Source organism: Rhodamnia argentea, chromosome 5 (genome assembly GCF_020921035.1).
Source record: "Rhodamnia argentea isolate NSW1041297 chromosome 5, ASM2092103v1, whole genome shotgun sequence".
NCBI classification, from domain to species: domain Eukaryota; kingdom Viridiplantae; phylum Streptophyta; class Magnoliopsida; order Myrtales; family Myrtaceae; genus Rhodamnia; species Rhodamnia argentea.
In genome coordinates, this window is record NC_063154.1 from 16,180,222 (window position 1) to 16,205,355 (window position 25,134).

Below are 25,134 nucleotides of genomic sequence, written 5' to 3' on the forward strand. Positions count from 1 at the left end.
GCTAATAAAATGAAATGGACGGAAAACCCAAAAATATTCTTAACAAGGATATCATCGAATTGATCTAGGACAAGCCACTTTAAAGGCCTCTCCCCTTCTTTGGAAAGTTCATTCCATCCATATCTCTCATGCCGCTTCTCAACTTCATAAAGTGCTAAGATCCCTGTCTAATTTTCTATACTTCTTGCAAGTCAGAACCTAGATCATAATGACCCCATTTATCTTCTTGCCAAAACGGACATCAAGAACCTTAGGATACATTGCCGGTAACAAATGTAACTACTCGCTTGCCTTTGTTATCCCTTCCAAGACTAAGCATACTTCTCTGAATCATAATCAATGACTACCTAGGAACCAAATGAGTTATACATCCTAGTACCTAACAAAAGGCTACTGCACTATAAATTAACACACAAGCTCACAATGTCCAATAGAATCTGTCACAAGCTCACAACGTCCAATAGAATCTATACCCAAAAATCACAACCTAAGCTCGGATATCAATAAATGTCTCACCCCGAATTCGTCAAGTATGGGGGAAATGACATGACAGTCCTTCCACACTAAGGACGTAGCCCGAAACCACCTAAAATCCAACTCTCAAAGTCCCCATCGTATCGCTCTCGCTCTATTGACTGCTAAATGGGAAAACTGGAAAGATTAGAATAAAAAGAGGGTGAGCAACCACAGCTCAGTGAATAGTGTGTACATCTTCTAAGCATATTGAGCACTCACTATGCATATTTACAAACTATAACGAAACTCAATATTCCGATTCATTATATACGTACAACTTCAAATATAAGTTATTCACTTCCAGCAAATATTTGTACGCATACGATCAAAAAGAACAATGAATTACACAATAAAGAAAGCGGTCACATGAATAGTAAAACACTAAAATACTCATTATTCTCAGATACTGCAGTTCGTATACAAATAATGCCAAATACATGTTATATCTTCCATAAATCCACATACTTACTAGAAATTCTCAATATAGCATATGTACTAGGTCAAAAAAAAGTTTTATCTTTACAACAACCAAATTCCCTCAGTAATATCAACACAAAACATCAATGGTCTATTCTATTGATTAATCTCATCAAATCGCACATCGATGGTCTATTCCATCAACTAATCTTAAATCACATAGCACTTGTCAATGGCCCACTCCATTGACCAATCTCGTCAAAAACACGTGTCATCAAAAACACATGCCAATGGTCCATCCATTTACCAATCTCATGCTCAATAATTCAACTATGGTCACACATAATGCTTGTGACAAAATGCGACCAAGATTCCCCACTCGGCAAGGTCTCCACCAACAATGCCGATGATTCGGCCCACAAGAATATATCCTAAAATCGGTATTCATACCCACAAACCCTTCAATGGGTTCACAGCAATATTGAGCACCAACAAACTAACAATAGTATCCTCCAAAATCGCAAAGCCAAACGAAATGTATATCATCAATTGAGTTCACAAACCAAAACTTATAATCCTTCCATAAACACAACTCATTTGCTAGAAATACTTATGATAAAGCATTTCTCAAATCATTTCGTAGAACTAGTCATATAATCTTCCGTAACGTTTTTCATAAAACGTTTCTCAAATCATCTCATAACTTATTCCATAAACCAGTTTGCAAGGTGATACATACATATATTTCTTCATAATACATTGCATAACACGTTTTCTAAATCATTCGTAAATAGCCGAGAAGTAGTAAATGCTCGATCTATATTCTTATGCAATAAAAATGCTATTTCGTAACTCATAGCATATTCAATCCACATCGCTTTTGAAATATGAATTTACAAACTCAAAGAAGAGATAACACGTGGCTAAACGAGCCATCGATCTCGCAATCCTAACAATTAAATGAGAGTCGACATCAAAACTAAGCAAAATACCATCAAAACTACGAATCGGCTAAACTTTGCTTAAACGCTAACAAAATAACTTATACGCGCCTACATATTGCACAACCAAAACGACTATTCAATCCTTCCGCAACTCGAAACCATTAAATTCTCGCTTCAACCAAACCGTCACCCCAAATCACTTTCATTAAACCCCACAGCTCTACAAAACCATAATCCACCCTTTTCATGAAATCCCACAAGTCAACAACTCAAAAATTGGACTTTGTGGCTTTAATTTCACTGGATTTCGAATTTGAGCCCTAACCAAAATATTACTTGGATTAGATGAACCTAGGATGCGAGCACTTACCGAGCTTGCGATTCGTAGTTGATCCGACATGACTAAGCCTCCGTGACGTGTATACGAAACCCATCTTCTCTTCTTTTCCTTTATTTATTTATTTTTTATTCTTTCTTTCCTCCTCTTTCCCTTTGTTCGCGTTTTCTCTCTTTCTTTGCATTCTGTTCCCTTATTTTTCTTTTGAGAACGTGCACTTTTCTCTTTCTTTATTGACTTTTCAACAATTTTTCTTTTTACTTTTCTTGAATTTTCAACCTTCTACCTTTTGTTTTGAAGGTGGGTCCCACCACCTATTTAACCTAGTCAAGGAAAGCGTTTCTCACATCTGCAGCACCTGCGTCAGCTGGGCCTCGATGTTCCCCCTTAGGGTTTGGGTGGCGACTGGACTGGTGGTTGTTAATGATTGCAGGCCGGCGATGAAGATGGAGGAGGGACTGGTGATTACTGGAGACTTCATGATGATGATGCTTAGGCATCTTGGACGTGTGCGAGGGCTCTGAGATCTGAACGGTCCACATTCAATAAGGCATGGGGCAGCGAGGAGGAGGAGGTGGAGGAGGACGATGATGAGGATGGTAAGGTGGGATATGCCGATGGCTAGAACCATTTGACATTCAGTCTGTCTAAAAGGTCGACATTTAATCCAGCCCGTAATACATATATTTATCAAACACTCGTACCAAAAATAAAAGATCTTATCTTTATCCAATCCGATTTATATTATATGTGATCTTATCTTATATGATAAAAAATTTAAGACGATCCGACGTAGTCTAAATGTTAAACCACTGTCATAAGGTTAAGGCACGATGTTATTGCTGCTTCCTTTTTCTGGGTTAAAATTACCAGGCGGGGGCATAGCCTCTATTCATGCAAACCAGCATTGAACTGCAGCAATTGTGGGAGTGTAACGTGATTAGTTAAATCCCAAGCTGATAATAAGAATCCTTGCCCCATAGAAGCTATAACCTTCACGAGAGGTTCTTTTAGTTATTTCGCCCTTTTCTAGATCTGGTTCGTAGCCCAAAAATCATCAAATTTGATGCATTGCTCTCCTGTGGGAAAACAACTTTTATTCCTTCTCTACGTTGATAAATCTTAAAACATGTGGGGAATTGTCGTGGAAAAGTATTTCAACAAATTTGTTTCACTTACTTTTACTTGTACTACTATATAGATGCACATGTGAGTTATGCTAGACAAGTCTTATACTGAAGAATTGGTATGATGGGAATCACTTAATATAATCAAGTTGGCCCTTTATTCAATGACTTAACTAGATATGTTAACATGTTAGGACTTGGTTCTTTCTTGCCGATCTACTGCATGAAGCTATCGGACTTGTAACAACAAGAAAAGGCATTGGGCTTGGGTTGAACAAAGTACAAAGTTGGATTTTGGGCCCCAACATTAGTGAGTCCCAGTCCAACATTCCTTTTCAAAATTTTACTATTGACTCAAGACCATATCTGGAGAAGCCTACTATGAGTAAATCGAACTATCAGTACTTGTAAACCTTTAATTTTCATATTTTGGTCCTTCAAGCCAGCAGTTTGATACTTAATCTGCCAACACCCCTCAAATTTTGTGGAAAAGTATTTCAACAAATTCTTTGCTTACTTTTACTTGTACTATTGTTGAGATGTACATGTAAGTTGTGCTAAAGAGTCTCACATCGGAACATTGGTGTGGTGTGAAACACATAAAATAATCAAGTTGGCGCATAACTCAATGGGTGGACTTGATTTTCTCTTGGCAGTCTTCCGAGTGAAGGCATCAATCTTTTGCTATGCCCTTCTGCCTTGCCTCTCTCTTTTACAAGATATATTTTATGTTACTTGTTGAACTTTTTATTGTTTATAATTTATTTGGCGACTTGTTTGAAATTTTTATCATTTATAGTGATATGTAACCACATGTTTGGCAGATACGGATTTATGTTGATTGCTTGTGAAGCTCTCTTGTTCACCCTTTGTTTTTTTATTGAAGATGTAAATATTATAGAGTACATCAACTTAGGGGGATTCCCCAGCATTACAAATAAAGTTAATAATTCAAAAAGATGGAGGTAGGAAGTCTCCACATAGTATTGTCTGTAAAGATCAAATTTTTCTACCGCTTCTATTTACCTTGGCCAAAATAATATGGATATTAGTTGACTTGTTTTGGAACCTTCATTGGTTGCACTCCATCCAAATATAATATATGAATGCGAGGAAAGATACCTTTAAGAGTCTCGTTGCCAAATCTTTGCCCATTGTTGCCCTAGTCATCCATGAAAGTTCCTCATTCTATTCCCCTAAAGAACACCTAATCCCATGTTGCGCAAGAATATTGTGCTAGATGTTGCATGTCCACTCTCACTTGAAGAATAAATGTGCTATGTCTTCTATTTCGGCCCGACAAAAGTTACATTTGATATCAACTGAAGTCATCCTTCGTGTTGTGATTTTTGTTGTCAGTAGTTTATCTCTCTGCAAACTAGCTAGCCAATAAAATTATGTTTGTTAATGCCCCTGCTCCAAATTAGGTTGTACAACTCTATGGCTGGTCCCCATTTCTGAGTTCGTCATACATATATCTCGGCAACAGTACCGTGAGCTAGATGTAATCGAGGTAAGAAAAGGTTGCAATTTGAGGAGACATTGCCAACTCCAAGCCAAACTACCCCTCATGTCGAGCTGCATAGTTGGGATGCCTCTGCATTCTTTGTTGTGAACCCAAATGCTCCAAGGGAAGAGAATGGATGATTGATGAGGTTCCACGGCGTATGACCTAACAAAATTTTGTTCCATAAGTTCAGATCGAGCAATTATAATCTTCATTTCCTTTTAGGTGAGCAAACTATTTTCCAAGCAAACTTGTGCAACCACTAATTTGTTGTAGAATCAACCCATAAGAAATGTCAAATCCTCTTCTCAACCTCATATATAGTTTGCTTTGAAAGTCAGAACATTTGCATCCAATAAGTACAAACGGAGAGAAGGATCGATTTAGTTAATTGTAGATGCCTACATAACTCATGTGCTTCATGCCCCAACTTTCAATTTTCGTAAAGCTCTTCTTAATAAGACTCTTGCAGTTTGTGTGAGTGAGTTTTCTAGTAACAAGGGGAATACCCATGTATTCAACATGGAGGGTACCTTTGGAAAAAGTTGTGGGGTCTAGTATAAGTAGCTTCTAATCCTCGTTTAATCTAGAGAAAAAGATTTGGCATTTTTTAGGATTAAACTACAGTCCTGTGAGAGCTGCGAATTCTTCAAGTGCTTCTACAAGGCAAAGGACAGAGTCTACATCTCATGGGAAATAGGAACAAGTCATCTGTGAAGCATAAGTGAGTAATCCTTTATGTTTTGCAGCGCCAGTGATATTTGAAAGAAGATGTAGCAACTCTCGCATTAACAATTCTATTGAAAATTTCCATATCCAGGACAAACAGGAATGGAGAGAGAGGATCACCTTGCCGTAGCCCATTTGTGCTATCGAAATACCCAACCTATTTGCCATTAAAGTTCACTGGAGACCTTGGAGTAGTGATACACTCGGTTATAAGATCAACCAAGCATTTTGAGGTGTATTTATGGCTTTAAAGACCACGATGACTGCATCCCATTTAACCATGTCCTAGGCTTTCATGAGATCAATAATTATGGCGACACATTTACCTTTGCCTCCCTTATGGTAGTTGGGTAATAGTTCTTGGCACACACTTCAAAACAACGATGATTTAGCGACGAATTTTGCCACGAAAAATTTGGCAAAATTCGTCGCTAATTGACTTTTGCGACGATTTTTGCCAGGAAAAAAAATTCGTGGCTAATACGGCGTCGCAAAAATTAGCCACGAAATTTTGAAATTTCGTCGCAAAATTTAGTGACGAAATTTCATTTTCGTCGCTAAAGTCGTCACTAAATTTTGTGACGAAAAGTATGATTCGTCGCTAAAATTTAGCGACGAAAAGTATGTTTTGTCTCAAAAATTTAGCGACGAAATTATGGAATTTTGTTGCTAAATTTTGTGACAAAAATGTAATTTCGTCGCTAAATTTTGCTATGCCAGATTGGCCACGAATTTTTTTTCGTGGCAAAATTCGCCGCAAAAGTCAATTAGAAACAAATTTTGTTGAATTTTTCATGGCAAAATTAGCGACAAAATCAACTTTTCAACGCCAAATTTGATTCGACGATTTGCTTTTTCCACGAATATTATTCAAGGATAAATTTGGCAACGAAATTTGTTCAGCCATGAATTTTGCGATGACCAAGCATGGGACGAATTTTGCTACGACCAAGCATGGGACGAACTTTTATAATTTGTGATCATATAATAAAATAATTTCTTTTAATTTTCAATTTTAAATCTAATTAAAAAAAATTAATTTCTAGAATTTGTATTTAACATTGATAAAAGCAAGATCTAAATATTATAATAATATGCAAACAAAATACATTCATCTACCATTCACTGGAAGAGAGTTTTCTGAAAAAACAAAATACCATTCATCTACGTTCACTTAACATAGAGTTTTCTGATGAACTATTGCCACTGAAGTAACGGTTTTGCCCGTGCCAGGAGGTCCCTGAATCAAACTTATGGGCTTCTGGAGAACGCTCTTCACAGCAAAAACCTAATACGCAACAACCATTCGGTAAGCATGCAGTGAAAACAAGAAACAAAGCAACACAGAAAAAGTAGAAACTTGAATTAAGCCCCATGATTCACACATTATTCATGTTAAACACAAACGGATGCACACCCACAAAGAAAAGGAGGAAGGAGGGAGAAACCACTAATTGAACAGCCATGTTACAAAATGAATGCTTCAACCCATCGTTAAACAGGATGACTGACTAACACAAGAAATCAATTGATGCAAGAGAATTTCCAATTCACCCTTTACTCTTGCTGTGTTTTATGTAAACAAAGCCAGAATGATATCAGTAAATCTTTTCGACCCAAAAAAAGGATATGTATAAGCAGTTTACACCCAACAAGATCAAGCATGCCAGAACTCCAAATTAACAAACATTAATACATGGTAAAGTGGTCAAATACTATGCCAGAATGGATAATAAACCTCAGCCATACATGATAGATGGTGAGACAGAAGACAAAAGTACCTGAGATACATTGAGCTCAGGAAGTCCAGGTGCACCAAACTGACAAGGCAATGTATTCCGGACCATTTGAAGCTCAACCTCATGGCCCAACAAGTGGTGATAGATATATCTATAAGAAGTAATAGCATTAAACAGACCCAAGTAGCAGATATAAAGTGTGGAGAGGCCAGCAAAGGCACAAGAGCAGATAAGACAAAATGCTCCATCAATTACAGGAGGCCGACGGGCATCAAAAACCCCAACTTCATTCATGGAAAAAAGACATCTAGGACTTCCCCACAATGAGGACAGTAGAGCATAATCTTGAATATTATGCTTGAATACACTACAATGTGTACCACCACATGTTCCGAGATCCACACCCAACATTCACCACCATATTTAGATGTCTAGAAGGACTGAACAATGATACATGTACATATACATGGTCTGAGGGCATTACACCCTCAAAAATTATCATCGATGACAAAAAAATTGCTACTAAAATCAACCCTGAAGAAAAAAGAATGTTAGACCAAAACAGATATTAAAAAAATGATGGAAAATGGAGATTAACCCACCCACTGACACTTGTTTCGTCCACAGCAAATGTCTTCATTGCTCCCTGCATTCTGTCAAAACTTGTACTCTTCCAAACAAAGTCAACACTGAAACCATAGTTGAAATCAATTGGAACAACCTAAACATTAAAGCAGCCTATAAGCAAAAATAAATACACAAAAAGTTTAAAGACAGCTCTTTAAAAATAAACCTGACTAGCACGAAGCTCCAAAGCAACCTCTTCTTGTGCGGTTACCTTAATCTGAAATGAAAAAGTATTAGGTGAGCCCCCAGAACACAAGAAAGAAGAGTTAATATATCTTTTGGGCACATAAGAAATTTAAAAGACATAACACATGCCCCACAGATTGCCATGCTGGATGAGCAGCATCTCCTAAATAACGGAGCCTCAACTCATCATCAGGCATTAGTCTCAACTCATTGTCTTCCTAAATTAACAACAGATGCATCTTAACTTAGCAGCAAAGCAAAGAAAAAAAACAATGTATTTTGCAAGAAAAACACTTCTTGAGTCACCTTTGGGAAAATAAAATACGAAATGCGCTTCTTGTTCAGACCAATATCCCATCAGATAGTGACATTGTCCTTGCTCTGGGATTCTTTGATCATCTACAACAAATTCAGTAATACAAATGCGATATTAAGCTTCACCGAACAGGTAAGTAGAAATGTCTTCTCAACAGAACATACATAGTAGAAACGAGTAATTGTTTGCAAGATAAAGGCGTCACCAATAACTGTTAAAGTTTGTAACACAAGAACTGAGAGCACAAGAAAGATTATGGCCACATACTTTGTCATAATCAGCTTCAAGCTTGATGAGCGGAGCAAATACATTTTGATACTGCAGCGAACAGCAACATCCATAAGTTAGACACAATTAATAATCAAGAACACTCTCTGAACCACAGTCAATGTAGGAACCTGATATGCATCTTCATACTTCAGTGCTACAGGCTGAGGCTCATCATCCACACCAGGCTTCTCAAGATCCTCAAGGGAAGCATCAGGATTCGTCTTCCACAGTTCTTCTATCTTGTTTATTTGTTGTGCGTTGATCTGGCGTGCCCTCAAGTTCTTCTACCACATGATCAAGCTCCTGCTCAGAAACTGTCGATGGGTCCTAAATGGACTCTATTGTTCCACAGGATGCATACGACACTTGAACCAACAACTCCAGACCTTAGATACCAACGGCGTTTACAAATCGAATTTCATACTTGTGATTAGCACAAAAAAGTAACATAGAATGGCCTCACTACTTTCAATAAATCGTCAAACTTGGCAGAAACAAAATACAAAAGATTAACCAACAACAGCTCCTCCCATGGAATATTAATTTAACTACGAATCATAGACCTCTTGTACAATAAGACATCAATACGCAGATTTAAACTCAATCCAAGCAACAGCATCCTCAATATCTAAACCACGTATAACCCACAATTTACCTGCCCAATCCAACGGAGAATCATTTCTATCTTCAAAGCTTCCTCGTGGCTCTCACAGAGTCCAGCATCGACCAAAAACTGCGTGCCCAAGAGAAATTCTAGTGAAACAAACGAAATTTGCAAACACTGAACAAAAAACAAGATGCCAAGAAAACCAAAATCTAACCTTCTCCAACTCCATGCTTCTCTGGCAGGAGGCGCCTCGATGCAGGCCAGCGGCTCGGATCGGCGTCTCACAGTCAAGGAATGCAGCAGGCGATCGTCGTCTCCTAGAAGCCGAATCTTGGACAGCACCAAGGCCCTCGAAGCCATGAACTTGGACCCCATCTCGCGCAACCCATCGAAGCGGAGGAACTCCTAGTTCAAGAGGTCGAGGCGCTCGAGGGGCAATGGGAACTACGCGATCTGGCGGAGGACGAAGGACGAAGGACGGATTGCCGCGAAATGGGCTAAGGTTGATGGACTTGAGGGATGTGAAGCGCCGCGAGAGGAGGGAGTCGAGGCGTGGGGTCAAAAGGTTGGGGATGGAGAGGGAAAAGGGAAAGAAAGATCGCAGTAAATGGGTTTTGTTTGGAGACTTTAGTGACGGAAACGTATTTTCGTCGCCAACTTAGCGAAAAAAAAAACGCCGCTAATTTAGCGACGAATAATTTCTTTCGTCGCTAAATTAGCGACAAATAAATGAATTCGTCACTAATTTGAATATTTCTTTTATTTTTATTCATATTTCATTAGCGACGAATATCTCTTTCGTCGCTAATTTAGCTACGAAAAAAATCTTTTGTTGCTAATTTAGCGACGAAAAAAATCTTTCATCACTAAATTAGCGACGAACCATTTTTTCGTCGCTAAATTAAATATTTTATTTTTCATTTTTTCATATTATATTAGCGACGAATCACTCATTTGTCGCTAATTTAGCGACGAACAATTTCTTTCGTCACTAAATTAGCGACAAATAAATGAATTCGTCGCTAATTTGAATATTTTTTTTTAATTTTTATTCATATTCCATTAGCGACGAATATCTCTTTCGTCGCTAAATTAAATATTTTCTTTTTCATTTTTTCATATTATATTAGCGACGAATGAATTTGAATTTTTTTTTCTTTTTATTCATATTCAATTAGCGACGAATATTTCTTTCGTCACTAATTTAGCAACGAATAATATGTTTTGTCGCTAATTTAGCGACGAACTTATTTTTTCATCGCTAATTTAGTGATGAATGATTTGTTTCGTCGCTAATTTACCGATGAACCATTTTTTCATCGCTAATTGAGCGACCAAATAGTTTCGAAATAGTTTTTTCGTCCCTATTATTTTTATTTTTATTCATATTCTATTAGCTACAAATTTTTCTTTCGTCGCTAATTTAGCGACGGAAAAATGAATTCATCGGTAATTTGAATATTCTATTTTTTTATTCATATTCTATTTTCATATATTTTCAATTTCTTAATTTATTAAATTTTTATTTATTCTATTTATTATTAAATATTTTCTTTCTATTCTTATTTTTGAAAAAAATAGAATTCAAAATAATTCGAGTTTGGAATTCTATCCTATTGGAAATTTCGTTGCTAAATGAGCAACAAAAATGGAAACAATCTAAAGCTTCTTAAAATTAGCAACGAATTCTATCTTATAGAATTCAAAAGAATTCGCTAAATTAGTGACGAAACAATCTTCGTTGGAAAAAGGCCTCATCCTTGCCTCGGAAAAAGATCTCATTCGCTAACGGATTATCCATGCTCCATCTCACCGAGAACAAAAACAGTAGCATAAGCCTCCCGTATGCATCAAAAGTAGATATCACAATCTGAAGCTTCTTAAAATATATCACCACTAACCATCAGCATAGAAATAAAAATGAGCATAAGTACTATCTTATTATACAGAAGCATAGAAATCGACCAAGATAATTAGAAATAGAAAATGATTTGTAATTAGGATCAATAGCAGCAATGTAATTGAGAATGATTTGTAATTGGGAGCAAAGTCCGTAAATTGTTTCAACCCAATCCGAAACTCATCGGCCAATCCTCGATATTCGGGTAAGTTCTTATTATACATCCAAGACCTATCTTTTTGCATTGTGCCTCAACACGAATTAAAGATTTATAAAATGTTAAAAATATCATATCTAATGTTTAATGCTCTTAATTAAGACCATAATTTTAAAAATTAAATTCTGTTTGTGACAAGACAATTACTTTGAAATTGAAAAAAAATAACCATGTCAAAAACACTTACCCAAGTATTTGTTTGAATTATTTATAGTAAAACGTGGTTAATCTGATGAGAATTGCAAATTTCATCGTTAATTGTATAAATTAACGAAGAAAAGATGTTGGTGGACTATAGAAACAAAAAAAATCTGTAATTTAGCGACGAAAATCCCCTTCATCGCAAATTTTGCGACGCATTTTGTGACGAAATGGATTTTCGTCGCTAATTTAGCTATGAACTATTTTTTCATCACTAAATTACAAAAGTTCGTTTACCGACGAATCACTTTTTTGTCGCTAAATTAGCGATGAATCACTTTTTCGTCGCTAATTTAGCGACGAAAAAGTGATTCGTCACTAATTTAGCAGCAAATTTGCGATGAATTTATTTTCGTCGCTAGTTTCATCTCCAATTTAGCAACGAATATTTTTTCGTCGCTATTTTAATCGCCAATTAGCGACGAAAAATTTATTCATCGCTATTGTTGTCGCTAATCAGAGACGAATTTTTTTGTCACTATTGTCGTCGCAAATAGCGACGAATTTTGTTTTCATCGCTATTTTCGTCGCAAATTAGCCACGATTTTTTTTCGTCGCTAATTTTCCGTGGGTAAATCCTTATTTTTTTGTAGTGACAATAGGATATTCTCAGAGATATGTTGTCCAGTGATGAAAGCAGTTTGGTTGAGATTGATCATCGAAGGAAGCATGCAACTTATTCGTTCTGCAAGTAGTTTAGATATGATCTTATATAGCATATTGTAACATGAAATAGGTCTGAACTCCTTGAGGTAGGATGGATTCTGAACCTTCAGGATGAGGAAAATCAATGTGGAATTTATAGATTTTAGCATTCTTATTGATGAGAAGAATTCGATGATAGCTTCCTCAATGTCTTGCCCTATCATGGGCTAAGCACTTTTGTAGAATCGACTGTTAAACCTGCCTGGACTGAAGCTCTGAAGTTGTTGAAACCCTTTATGACTGAGGATATCTCATCACTAAAGCATTAGAAAAGGTAACTAAATTACTAACATCTTCACGAATTAAAGAAGCATACCTCTCATATGGAATACATGGATGACTGGAGTTACCAAGGAGTTGGCAATATGATATAATTTCATTCTTAAGAGCACCCTCCTCGATATTAACAGAGCCATCCTTGAGTTGGAGATGATTTATCCTGTTTTGGGCACTCCTCCGCATCATGGGAGCGAAGAAAACCTTGCTATTGTTGTTGTTGCGCGGAACAAGCGATCGAACAATAAATAGACAGAACGAGAAAATAAATCGGACACCGGATGTACGTGGTTCGGTCGTAGAGACCTACGTCCACGGGGAGAGCAGCAACGAATTCCACTATAGAACGAGCGATACACGGAGATTACAGAATCACACTCGAGTAACTCAAACACTCTCGGTGTTTCCCAAACCCCAATTACATCAAATAACGCACACAGTGTTTAGCCCCCAATTCCTAGCGACTCGCAAAGGAATTAACACAAATCTAACCTCAAGATTTAATCGGCTTCGACACTTGAATTCTTGATGTAATTCCACGAACAAAACCCACGAATGAAACCCCTTGCAGAGCACTCAATGAATGGCTCTCTTTAGGACTCTTTTTCAAGTCATTTGTAAAGCAAGCTTGATAAGCATTTTATATTAAACCCACCACCAAAGAGTGTGCAGATTTCCACCGTGAAGATAGGGGCAACAAAGTCTCAAACTTGGACTTTCTTACTCCCGCATGCAACTTTTTTCAACAACCAAGAAAGCAAATCTTATCTTTTCTTCTTTGTCGTTGTCTTCAAGGAGTCCACTTTGAACCAAATATCCTCATTATTTGGCCAAAGTCAAAGATTGCACTTTTCCCTTTTCTCATCCTCACGTGAACACATATCCACCGGCAAATATATGTGCCAATCTTTTTTTCGTTCTTTCACGTGCTGGAGCATCCACACAATACATCGTCGGATTTCGTTCGAACTCAAACTCGAGACATATATTTTAACAATCTCCACCTTGGCTCGACGTTTGAGCCATGTCACAATCGCTTCTCTATAATCCGAACATCATCTGCTACTCTCCTAACAGCCCCAATGGGCTCAACCGCCACAGATATTATCCAAGTCCAAGCCGCGCTTGAACTTCGCCGTAATCGTGGACCTCATCAGAATACCAACCGAACATGCACCTTTAATCGCTCTACAAGGACATTCCGACACAAGCTCCTTAATCGCAGATAAAGCAAAACCACCGTTGCATCCATATCCGTCGGGAGATCGAATACGTACCTTATCAATATCAGCAGTTAAAGCAACCGTTGGCTCTACGGGCTCCACCTCGCTACAAGCACCATCTGTGTCGATTATCACGCCGATACTCGCTACCTCGGGAGTTTCTGGTTGCAACTCCACCTCAAGCTGAACACCGTTTAGATCTATATTTATCTTGCCACAAACACTCCTACCCTCAAGTACCGGAGACTCGTCAAAGGTAACTTTTCTGTTGCAAACAGGTGAATTTATATTCGAGCACCACAACCGATAGCCCCGCTCACCTCATGCATAGCCATGGAATATGCATCTTGCCCTCACATCGAGCTTACCATCACTTACTCGATAATAACACGGGCAACCAAACATTCTAAAAGTAGAATAATTAGCAACGTTACTCGACCACACTTCTTCGGGAGTCCGAAATCCGATCGCAATCGATGGAGATCTGTTCACCAGGTAGCTCACCATACTAAGCGCATCCGCTAGAACTATTCTAGCCATACCAGCACTAGAGATCATTTTACGGGTCATCTCTAGTAATGTTCTCGCTCATCAATTCTCGCAAACCTGTTGTGGTTTACTTGGCACTAGTGCGGTGTTTCACTATGCCCTTTATCATGCAGAATTTATTTACCAGCTTTGAGCAAAACTCCATGCTACTGTCGGTTCGCACATGCTTGATCGACTTAGCGGTCTCCACCTCGATCAAAGCTCTCGACCGCGTGTTCCCGACAACAAGATCAAACTTGTGCTTCGACACAATCACCCGAGTCTTCCTCGAGCGGTTGTTAGACTCTCGAACGGATACCGACGTCTCCGGAGCGAAACCCGTCAATGTCTCACCTTGAAGTTCATATAGGCTTCCATGCTTGATTCCTTTCATTATCACCAAGGCACCTCGAACAACCTTCAGAACTCCACCTTGTGAAGAATACCCGCATCCAACTGAATCTAGGGCACCCAAAGAAATTAAGTTCTTTTTCAATTCGGGAACGTATCTTACTCCGGTCGGTGTCCTCACAATACCATCATGCATCCCGATTTTAACATCACCAACACCCACAACATCGCATTCAGCGTTGTTCCCCAACCGCACTTTACTACTATCTGTGCACCGATAAGTAGCAAACCAGTTTCTATTTGGTGTAGCATGAAAAGAACAATCGGAATCCATAATCCATCCGTCAAATGACGAATGCTCAGTGAGAGACAAGACCCTATCGACACCATCAGAATTTTCTGCTATAGCTGCAATATCATCCGCAGATTCAACTCTAATTCCCTTACCCGTTTCGTTTTTCAGCTTTAAACAATTCCTTCTAAGATGCCCTCTCTTGCCACAATTCCAACAGACAGCACCACCAGTCCTAGATCGACTGCGTCTATTCGAGTTCATACTACTTCTACTACCACGAGTATCAGTCCTTCCTCTATTTTCACCTACTAAAGTAGTAGATACATATTCGACTGATTCTCTTCTACCGATGTCCTCACTTAAAATCAAATCTCGAATACCATCAAACGTCAAACTTGTTGACCCGGAGGAATTACTAACAGCAGTAATGTGAGTATTCCAGCTATCAGGCAATGAGGATAATAGAATCAAAGCACATACCTCATCTTCAAAGTCAATATCAACCGAACTCAATTGACTAACGATCACATTGAATTCATTGATATGATTAGCAACAAACGCACCTTCGCTCATCTTCAAATTAAACAGACGCCGCATCAAATAGACCTTGTTGATCACAGAGGGCTTCTTGTACATATCCGACAGGGCTTTCATCAAACCCGCGATGGTCTTCTCTTTGACGATATTAAACGCGACGTTACGAGCCAACGTCGCCCGAATAACACCCAGCGCTCGTCTATCCAGTAGTTCCCAATCGCCTTGCTTCATCGTCTCTGGTTTCTCCCCGGATAGGGGCAAGTGCAGCTTCATCCGATATAGATAATCCTCAATCTGCATCTTCCAGAAACCAAAGTCCTTCCCCTCAAATCTGTCGATTTTCACTTTTACTTCTTCTGTCGCCATCGATTCGCTTCAACTCGATAAGCCCGGCTCTGATACCAATTGTTGCGCGGAACAAGCGATCGAACAATAAATAGACAGAACAAGAAAATAAATCGGACACCGGATGTACGTGGTTCGGTCGTAGAGACCTACGTCCACGGGGAGAGCAACAACGAATTCCACTATAGAACGAGCGATACACGGAGATTACGGAATCACACTCGAGTAACTCAAACACTCTCGGTGTTTCCCAAACCCCAATTACATCAAATAACGCACACAGTGTTTAGCCCCCAATTCCTAGCGACTCGCAAAGGAATTAACACAAATCTAACCTCAAGATTTAATCGGCTTCGACACTTGAATTCTTGATGTAATTCCACGAACAAAACCCACGAATGAAACCCCTTGCAGAGCACTCAATGAATGGCTCTCTTTAGGACTCTTTTTCAAGTCATTTGTAAAGCAAGCTTGATAAGCATTTTATATTAAACCCACCACCAAAGAGTGTGCAGATTTCCACCGTGAAGATAGGGGCAACAAAGTCTCAAACTTGGACTTTCTTACTCCTGCATGCAACTTTTTTCAACAACCAAGAAAGCAAATCTTATCTTTTCTTCTTTGTCGTTGTCTTCAAGGAGTCCACTTTGAACCAAATATCCTCATTATTTGGCCAAAGTCAAATATTGCACTTTTCCCTTTTCTCATCCTCACGTGAACACATATCCACCGGCAAATATATGTGCCAATCTTTTTTTCGTTCTTTCACGTGCTGGAGCATCCACACAATATATCGTCGGATTTCGTTCGAACTCAAACTCGAGACATATATTTTAACAGTTGTCACACTGCTTTAGCCATAGATTTCTATTTGAGCAAAACTTCTTCATGTTTACCAAGAGCAAGAAGTTCCTCCAATTGTACCTTTTCCTCAACCCGAGAAATGGGATTATAAGGGTCAATCACAGGCTTATGTTGGAGTCGTAGTCGGCGCTCTTTGGCTTGCGTTACCTTCAAGTGTAGTTCACCAAACTGAGATCTATTCAGGCCCTTGAGTTGCCATTTCAGGGCTTTGAGCATCTTTACCACGATGAACATTCTAAATCCTCTAGCTTCCTGTTTCCACCAAGTGGAGACCATCGGTAGGAAATCAGGGCTAGTAGTCCGTAAATTAAAGAATTTGAAAGAAGATTTCCTTCTCCTATATGTAGCCAGTCGCACCAAAAATGGGGAGTGGTCTGAAACCCTTGGATGCAAGAAATCAACTAAATAGCAGTTACATTTGTTCTGCCATTCTGCATTAATCAAGACTCTATCAATTGTGCTTGCTCTAAGATTATCCCTCGGGCTTTTGTTTATCCATGTGAAAAAAGGGCATGTATTGGAGGTTCAATCAATGCAAGCTCCTCAATCATGGTGTTTAGCTCCTCCATACCCGCAATCCAACGAATAATGGAGCCATTCCTTTCACTAGTGTCCCTTGTTTTGTTAAAATCCCCCCATAAGCAAACAAGGCAAGTTTCTAGTATGTCCGGTACAGAAAGCTGAAATGTTGCGCTACAAAGTCCCCCGTTCAACTTCAGTGTTTTATCCTTAAATAGCAGAAAGCAAAAAAGGGTCCTCCCTAGGATTTTCAATGAGACAATGTATGACTTGGGCCAAAACTTACAACCGTTATCGGCTAGTTCATATACAAGAAATTACAATCGAACGACGAACAACTAACCTGAAGCCAATGCAAACAAGTATGCAGAAAGTTGATCCGAGCCCAACGTCCCGTCGTTGTGTCCTTAAGACAAAATTCGCCCCCTCAATCGGTACCCAAGGAAATTAGACGATTGTCTCACGGGATAAAACGGATCTCGTTCCTCTGAAGTGGTACGTGTTCAGAGGATTCCACCGAACGCAATTTTGTAGAAAATAATCGCAGGAAATGAATGTATTGGGAAAAAATGAAAAATGGCGAAGAGTATGTTTTCGGAAAAACTGACAGCTATAGATATGTAGTCACAAACAATTGAAGAGTCATGCGAAAATGAAATAGACGAAGAGTCACAAAAGTCACGAAACCGTACGGGTTTCTTCTATGTAGGATTACGAACCGAAACGCCTCATTTCGAACAAACATGTTCGTTCAAAGAAAAAATTCTTGAACAAACACATCTATTCGGACGAAAGAAATGTTCAGAAATTTCAATAGTGTTTGTTTGAATTGTATCCATTAGGTTTAAAAAGAGTAGAACAAAATAAAATAAAATAAAAAATAATGGAATGCATGAACTCGGGCCCGGCCTGTCCCGACCCGAACCGAGCAGGCCGGCCGGCGGTCAGCGCCGGGAGTGCATGTGGGCCAACCCAGCTTTGCGTAGGTCCTCTCCCTTCCACAAAAGTGGGGTGCCCCTTGGGGCCCAAACCCATTTGTGAGGTTCCAATATTTAAACTCATCTTCCATATACTCTTTTTTCCTTGTGGGACTCTCCATCATTCATTTCTCATTCAACTTCTTGTGGGATTTCTTGTAACAAAATCCCAACAATCCCCCACATGAATTAGATATTCAATTATCATGACTCTTCGTATATGCATGAGATGCAATGTGCGATTATTTCATGAGAGAACGTTGCATCGGGATAAGTAATCCGAGACTTTGAACTTTCCTTAGTGAAATCTATCAAACTTACTCGGTCAATCAGTAGACTTAATGTCTTTGAACCGTCGACCTTTGGTGTAAGCTTAGACAATAGAAATCACACAACTGTCTCTCAAACAAAATTGGTTTTCACTGTTGTATTCGTTTAGGCGGTGAACACCGTCCGGTCTCATGAGTGCTTTAGAGAATTTAGCATTTTCAATTCTCACAGAAGCGGCCCTCACTTCACACTCACATAAATAATTTCTGAATATACGATGTATTGCACACTCAATTCAGAATCATTAAAAGCTTTCACTTAGCCTTCATATGTTGAGGACATAGTTGCGACATAGGAAGTCAGAATGCTTCCATACAGCCACAGCAACAACCTTTCCTTGTTTGTTTCTCCTTCATCCAACTTAGGAGCATCCTCATCGAGGAACCTTGCCAAGTTCAATGTCATGAGATAGAACAACATCTTTTGTTGCCATCTCTTAAAATAAGAACCATTGAACTTTTCTGGCTTTTCTCCATGATTCGGAATAGGAGTCACCGAAGTCAAAATGGAAGCCATTTCTATCACAAAGTCTATAAAACAAAATGTATATACTATGAAATAACTATATGAACGAAGTCACAGAATTTCAACTATGGAATATATGAAATTTCCAAACGTTGTAATAGATATTTGATAGAAAACTCAATGAACAATGCATAAAAAATACGCACAACGTCCAGGTCATTATACGAACAGATCCGAACAGAATTGAAAATAGAATACTAACTCGAAGCCGGTGCAAACGAGTATGCAAAAAGTTGATCCGAGCCCAAAGTACTGTCATTGTGTCCTTAAGACAAAATTCGCCCCCTCAATCGGCACCCGAGGATATTAGATGATTGTCTCCCAAGATAAAATGAATCTCGTTCCTCTGAAGTGGTACGCGTTCGGAGGATTCCATTGAACGCAATTTTGCAGAAAACAATCGTAGGAAATGAATGTATTGGGAAAAAACGAAAAATGACGAAGAGTATGTTTTTCGAAAAAACGACAGCTATATATATGTAGTCATAAACAATTGAAGAGTCACGAGAAAATCAAATAGACGAAGAGTCACGAAAGTCATGAAACCGTACGGTTTTGGTCTATGAAGGATTGCGAACCGAAACACCTCATTTCAAACATACATGTTCATTCAAAGAAAAAATTCTCGAACAAACACATATGTTCGGACGAAAGAAGTGTTCAGAAATTTCAATAGTGTCTGTTTGAATTGTGTCCATTCGATTTAAAAAGAGTAGAACAAAATAAAATAAAATAAAAAATAATTGAACCCGCGGACTTGGGCTCAGCCGCGGGCGGCAGCGCACGCGTATGTGGGCCGACCTAGCTTTGCGTAGGTCCTCTCTCTTCCACAAAGTGGGGTGCCCCTTGAGGCCCAAACCCATTTGTGAGGTTCCAATATTTAAACCCATCTTCTATCTACTCTTTTTCCCGTGTGTGACTCTCCATCCTTCATTTCTCATTCAACTTCTTATGGGATTTCTTGCAACAAAATCCCAACAACAACATGGTTATGACTAAGTATGGTCGGTTTCCATGAGATTTTGATTCGCCCCAAGCTGTTGCACGTATAGCTATGAGTATAATTCCAACCTCGAAAGCTGTTATCAACGACACAATTAGCATTTTCTTCTTTAACTTTGTGCTCTTTCAAAATAAGAATATGGGTATCCTGGGATAGAGCAAAGTCCACCAGTTCCCTTCTTTTGGGGCTACGGTTAAGGCCCCTCACATTCCCAGAGACAATATTTATAGATCAAGCCCCAAAACCCCAAAGGTATCCAACAGACAACCTGAAGCATCCACTGCTTCCAAAAGAGAAAATCTATTCTCAGAAGACACTAAATTGGAGGCACCTTGGTTTCTGCGGATTGAGTCTAATTCCTTGCTACCAACTAGTTGTGACGAGGAAGGATATGACAGGACAGCAATAGGACCAATCGACAAGGTAACCGAGGAGTTAACAACTTTCTATCGGGTGGGGGTTCGCCTAGAAAGGCCAGATGTAACCCATGCACCATCTCTCTCGTTCACCTTATTAAACATTGACTCACTTCTCTCTTTTAGAAGTTATATTCTATGTTACGTGTTGAACTTTTTATTGTTTATAATTGTATGTGGCTACTTGTTTAAAATTTTCATTGTTTATAGTTGTATGTGACCACATGTTTGGCGGACAGGGATTTATATTGATCATCTTTTACTTTGACCCGTTTTGATACGGAATGTATTAGCGGTGCGTTTCCGGATCGATTGGACAGACAGAAATTCAATCGGAAGGCAAAACGATGATGTGTCAAGAACCGCGAACCCGGGTTGACGACATCGGATCGGGCTCAAATTCGATCGGCTGAAGCGAAATAGCGTTTTGATCAATATTCACTGCCTTTGGCCATGACTAACGATGGATTTTGGCGATTCGGAAATGTCTAGATGGGTTTTCCTATTTTTTTTAGTATTTTCGGGATTTATTGATGGCAGTTTTGTAATTTTGGATTTTGATGTTTAAAATCCTACTAGGGTTAGGATTAGGGTTAACACCCTATAAAAGGTGTGTTTATGATGTTTTTGAGGAAGAACATTATTTTATTATCAGATTTTAAGAGATTTTTCTCTTAAGCAAGGATTTGCTTATTATTTTCGTTGAACGTTGCATCACATTTTGTCCCTCATATTATTTTACTGTAAAAAATGGAATCACAAAAAAGGGAAAAAAAAAATAGATTCTCTAGTAGACTATGAAATCGTACCAAAAAAATAAGGTAGGTTAGAACCGGTTTCACAAATACAAAGGAGGTTCCAGGTTCCAAAAACCGGGAACCGGTAATAACAGGGTAGGTTCGACGTTCTAGGTTCGGAACCTACCCACCCTAAAAGCCATCACCGCTGGAACAAAGTATAAAGTTTGTCCAAGATTCGTTTACATCCAATTTTTTCTATTGTCTCAGGACCTTATCTGGAGAAGCCTATTACGAGTAAATCAAATATCTGTACTCCTATACCTTTAATTTTTCAAATTTTTGTCCTTCGAAACTCCTGCTTGATACTTAATCTTCCAACCCCCCTCATTAATTTTTCTAGCCCCTGTACTTTCTCTGCTCGTTTTACATTTCTTGTCATTCCGGCTTTTCCCGAACAATGACTGCAGATTAATCGGGTCAGTTGAATCCCGAACGATAGCCGTGCTATACCTTCTGCACCATCACAAGGGTGGAAACTATTCTTCAGGACAACGCCTGACATTAAACGATCTTCATTTTCAATTTTCTATCCGTAATTTTCTATCGGTTAAATCAACTTCATTCGCCTGCGATTAAGATAATTTAGACATTGCTAATGCAACATACAGAACTAAGAGGCCACACATTGAGCAAACAAACAGGGCTGTATCATCTCGTTGACTCTTATCACATATTCCGTCAAGAATCACATATGCCAGAAGAACAAAGTGCAAATAATATGTCGAGGTGAACACTTGGATCGATGGTGGATTTATTTTGGCGGCAACAGCTGGCTGATGCAGTCGATCTCGTCAATGAAAGCGAATCGTTCCAGGTTTCCACAAGGGACAGTTGCCTGATTTAATCTGCACATCGTCTTTCTTATTTTCTGGCCGAATCATGGTAGTTTCCTTTTCTTCGAACTCTGCGTCGAAAAGCTTGCCGTTAGGATATGAATCATGATCACCAGGGGACATCCAGGGCTTCATCCTACTCCATTCGGAGGTAACAGTAATGCAACTTCTGGATGATATTTCTGTACTAGAGAAACTGCCCATTCATGAATAGCTCATTCAATTGGTTCTGAATTCCCGAGACCTGATGCTGTTATTCACGGACAGATGTAAATCCAAATTGTAATTCCTCGTTTCTAGATAGGGAAAGAAAGAAAATTTTTGAGGCTTGCAAAATCCTTTTCCTTTCTCACCTCTGCAAAACCAAGTTGTTGTTCTAGGTGATCACAATCCATGCTATCCCAGCCTTTCTCTGCTTGTTCAACAATAAAATTTTGAAGTTCCAGACATCTCATCTACCTTCTCCTCTAAGGGACGAACTAAATCGTGCTGCAACTGTGGAGAAAACAAGACATGCCAACGTGATCACAAAAGCCAGCACATAACCAGCAGTACAAGGATTCGGCTAAAAAGAAATATTCATATATAGATTTCTGAAATATGGGACAAGTTCTTCAAATCAAACGATGCATCTGTCATGAAGTAATCCTTTTCTCTGTTCGAAAGTACACCATATTGGTGATAAGCTAACTCTGTTCTACATCAAGCAGATGCTGCAGATACAATGAGAAGACGCCAAATGGAAATACCAATAAGCTGCAATGAACTTACATGAAAGAAGAGGCTTCTGAACGGGTTTCTGAGCACTTGGAGAAAAATAGGTGGGCTGGTCCTTCAGGATAGAGCGATCTTCTAGTGGCGAAAACAACGGTGATATTTACGCAAGACATTCAAGCTTTCTGGTAGGACTATCAATTTAGGTGTCGTGCATGGAGTAGGACAAAAAGAAAAACTAGCTTTTGGCATAGGAAAAACAAGATGGAGAATTCCTGTTTTTTTCCCATCTGGTTTTCCCGAGGGCAGAAACTAGTTTCTGTTCTTGCCCTACTCTAACGAAAGGGGAGGAAAAAAAAAGAGTAGTACTATTATTTATTGTTTTTTCATTTTAGTCACTCATCGACTGTTTATGCTACTTCGTCCCTGCACTTAACCCTTGCTTTTGTTTTGGAGCCTAATTAGGCAGCAAAACCGCAGGTCCAAGAGACAAATCTAGTAGCAAAAAAGTTAGGCACGGACTAAAATGAAAAAAATTGGGATGACGACACCACAAGTGTCATAACTTTCTGTATAATGCTCACTTGTGCCATAACTTGCTGTACAGCGCTCAACTGAGCGCTGCAGCTTAATCTTTTTCAGCATTTGAGTGCCATGACTAGGTGCCCGAACTTTTTAGATACGTTCACCATAGTATAATGATATTTGACCGAAAAAGAATTTATGACATGAGAGCAATACGAAAGTTATGACACCTGTGGTGTCACTTACCCTTGAAAGAAGCGTGCAGTACCCTGGTGAGAACGAAACCTTGTACACGCGAGAGAAAGAGAGAAAAGAGGGAGAGGCTGGCTTTGTTTTAGAGATGTTCTCAAAACTTGAGCTTGGAACGGCTAAAATTTATAGTGGACACCTGATTCGTGCCAAGCAACTTTGTTTGGTCGAGTCTCCTCCTTGCTTGAGAAGTTAAGCCACAGTGCTTGGTGGATCCCACGCCTGTCCTCGTTTATTCCTTTCCTTTTGCCCTCTTTGCAAAATTTTCCTAGACTTTGTTCGCCTTCTTGAGGAAGTTTTATGGCCTTCGCTATCATCTTTTGGTCTTGTGAATGTCCTCCACTAATTTCTGCTTTCCTCTATCTATCATGTCGTGGACAGATTCCTCTTGTGGGATCATTTTGATACAATAATGGAGTAAAAGTTGGCACTTGTATGGGATTCTCTTTCTATTTTTTAATACTTTTTTTTAAAGCTTGTTAGAGGAAAAAGTTAATCTTATATTATTCCGTAAAGTGGTATTTAGACGGCTATTTTAGGGTTTAGGTATCAACAAGGCTCTGATACCATGTTAGAGGCAAAAGTTAATCTCATATTATTCAATAAAGTGGTATTTATACATTGGTAAGCCAATAAACCCTAAGAGTCATAAAGACTACTTTACCCTTTATATTTTTAACAAAGCTTGAGCAAACAAACTAGATCACCCTCTAAACGTTAGAGTAATTAAACATTTATTAGTCTGGTCTTTTTGCCCAGTACTAAGCGTGGTACATTTAATAGGAGAGGCAAATGTAGCCTGAAAAGATAAAATGACGTGGTTTAATATTTATTTACTCTAACACTAAACACTATTCTACTTCCCTTGAATCATCTTAAGGGACTTTATGGAATAAAGACTCCCTAAGTGGAATAATTCTAGCACCCCAGAAAGTGTTTTGTGAAAATACAGTGAGTGTCAGAGTAATTTGGTCAAAATTGGAGCGGTGTCGGGGTAAATTAATCTTTTTTAAGCTGTCAAGCCTGATTTTGGTCTTTAACTTGCACTAGTCATTCAACAGCGACGGTTCAAATGTATTCTGAGTACATTTATGTAACTCTAGGAAGATTCAGAGCTTCCAGCGGCTGCTATTTTTTCATTTTGCAAGAGATAAAAGCTTCTACTTGTCCTGAACATTCAGATAAACATCTTAACTTCTTATAAAGAAGGGTTTGCCCTATGGAGACTGATGGGTTTGCATGTTGTGTTGATGGAATTCGCCTACAATCCAACCAGTCTCATGCGCTTGATCCTCCACTTAGGATGATAAACTAGAGGAGGAGACGGAATGATGAACTGCAAGTTCACTTTTAAAGGAGACATCACTGTGACAGCCTGTTGATTCTTTATTATGCACAGCAGAGAACGAAGAACGAAAACTTCGGAGCAGTCACACATCTAGTTAGATCTTCCAAACCCATTAAAGCAAAAAGAACTAT

The 25,134-nt window shown here is 38.9% G+C and overlaps 1 protein-coding gene and 2 long non-coding RNA genes across 6 annotated transcripts in view; 1 reads left to right on the forward strand and 2 right to left on the reverse strand.

Moving 5' to 3' along the window:
* LOC115746586 overlaps positions 1–23,716 on the forward strand; it is a 28,935-nt gene extending 5,219 nt beyond the window's left edge. Inside the window, exon 2 of the long non-coding RNA XR_004016055.1 lies at positions 23,600–23,716. This is a non-coding gene — a long non-coding RNA (uncharacterized LOC115746586). The remainder of the gene's footprint in view (positions 1–23,599) is intronic.
* The window catches only part of LOC115746579 (NAC domain-containing protein 53-like), an 87,974-nt gene that overhangs the window by 16,620 nt on the left and 46,220 nt on the right, over positions 1–25,134 (reverse strand). The gene's annotated exons all lie outside the window — the stretch shown is intronic.
* On the reverse strand, positions 21,986–23,523 carry LOC115746585. Of its 4 annotated transcripts, none has more exons than XR_007198392.1 (3): positions 22,939–23,523; positions 22,521–22,656; positions 21,986–22,417 (listed from the first exon to the last, which is right to left on the reverse strand). It is a non-coding gene; the product is annotated as an uncharacterized LOC115746585 (long non-coding RNA). The 4 variants fall into 4 exon arrangements; XR_004016053.2 differs by having other exon boundaries at positions 21,986–22,363; positions 22,521–22,662; XR_007198394.1 differs by having other exon boundaries at positions 21,986–22,411; positions 22,521–22,662.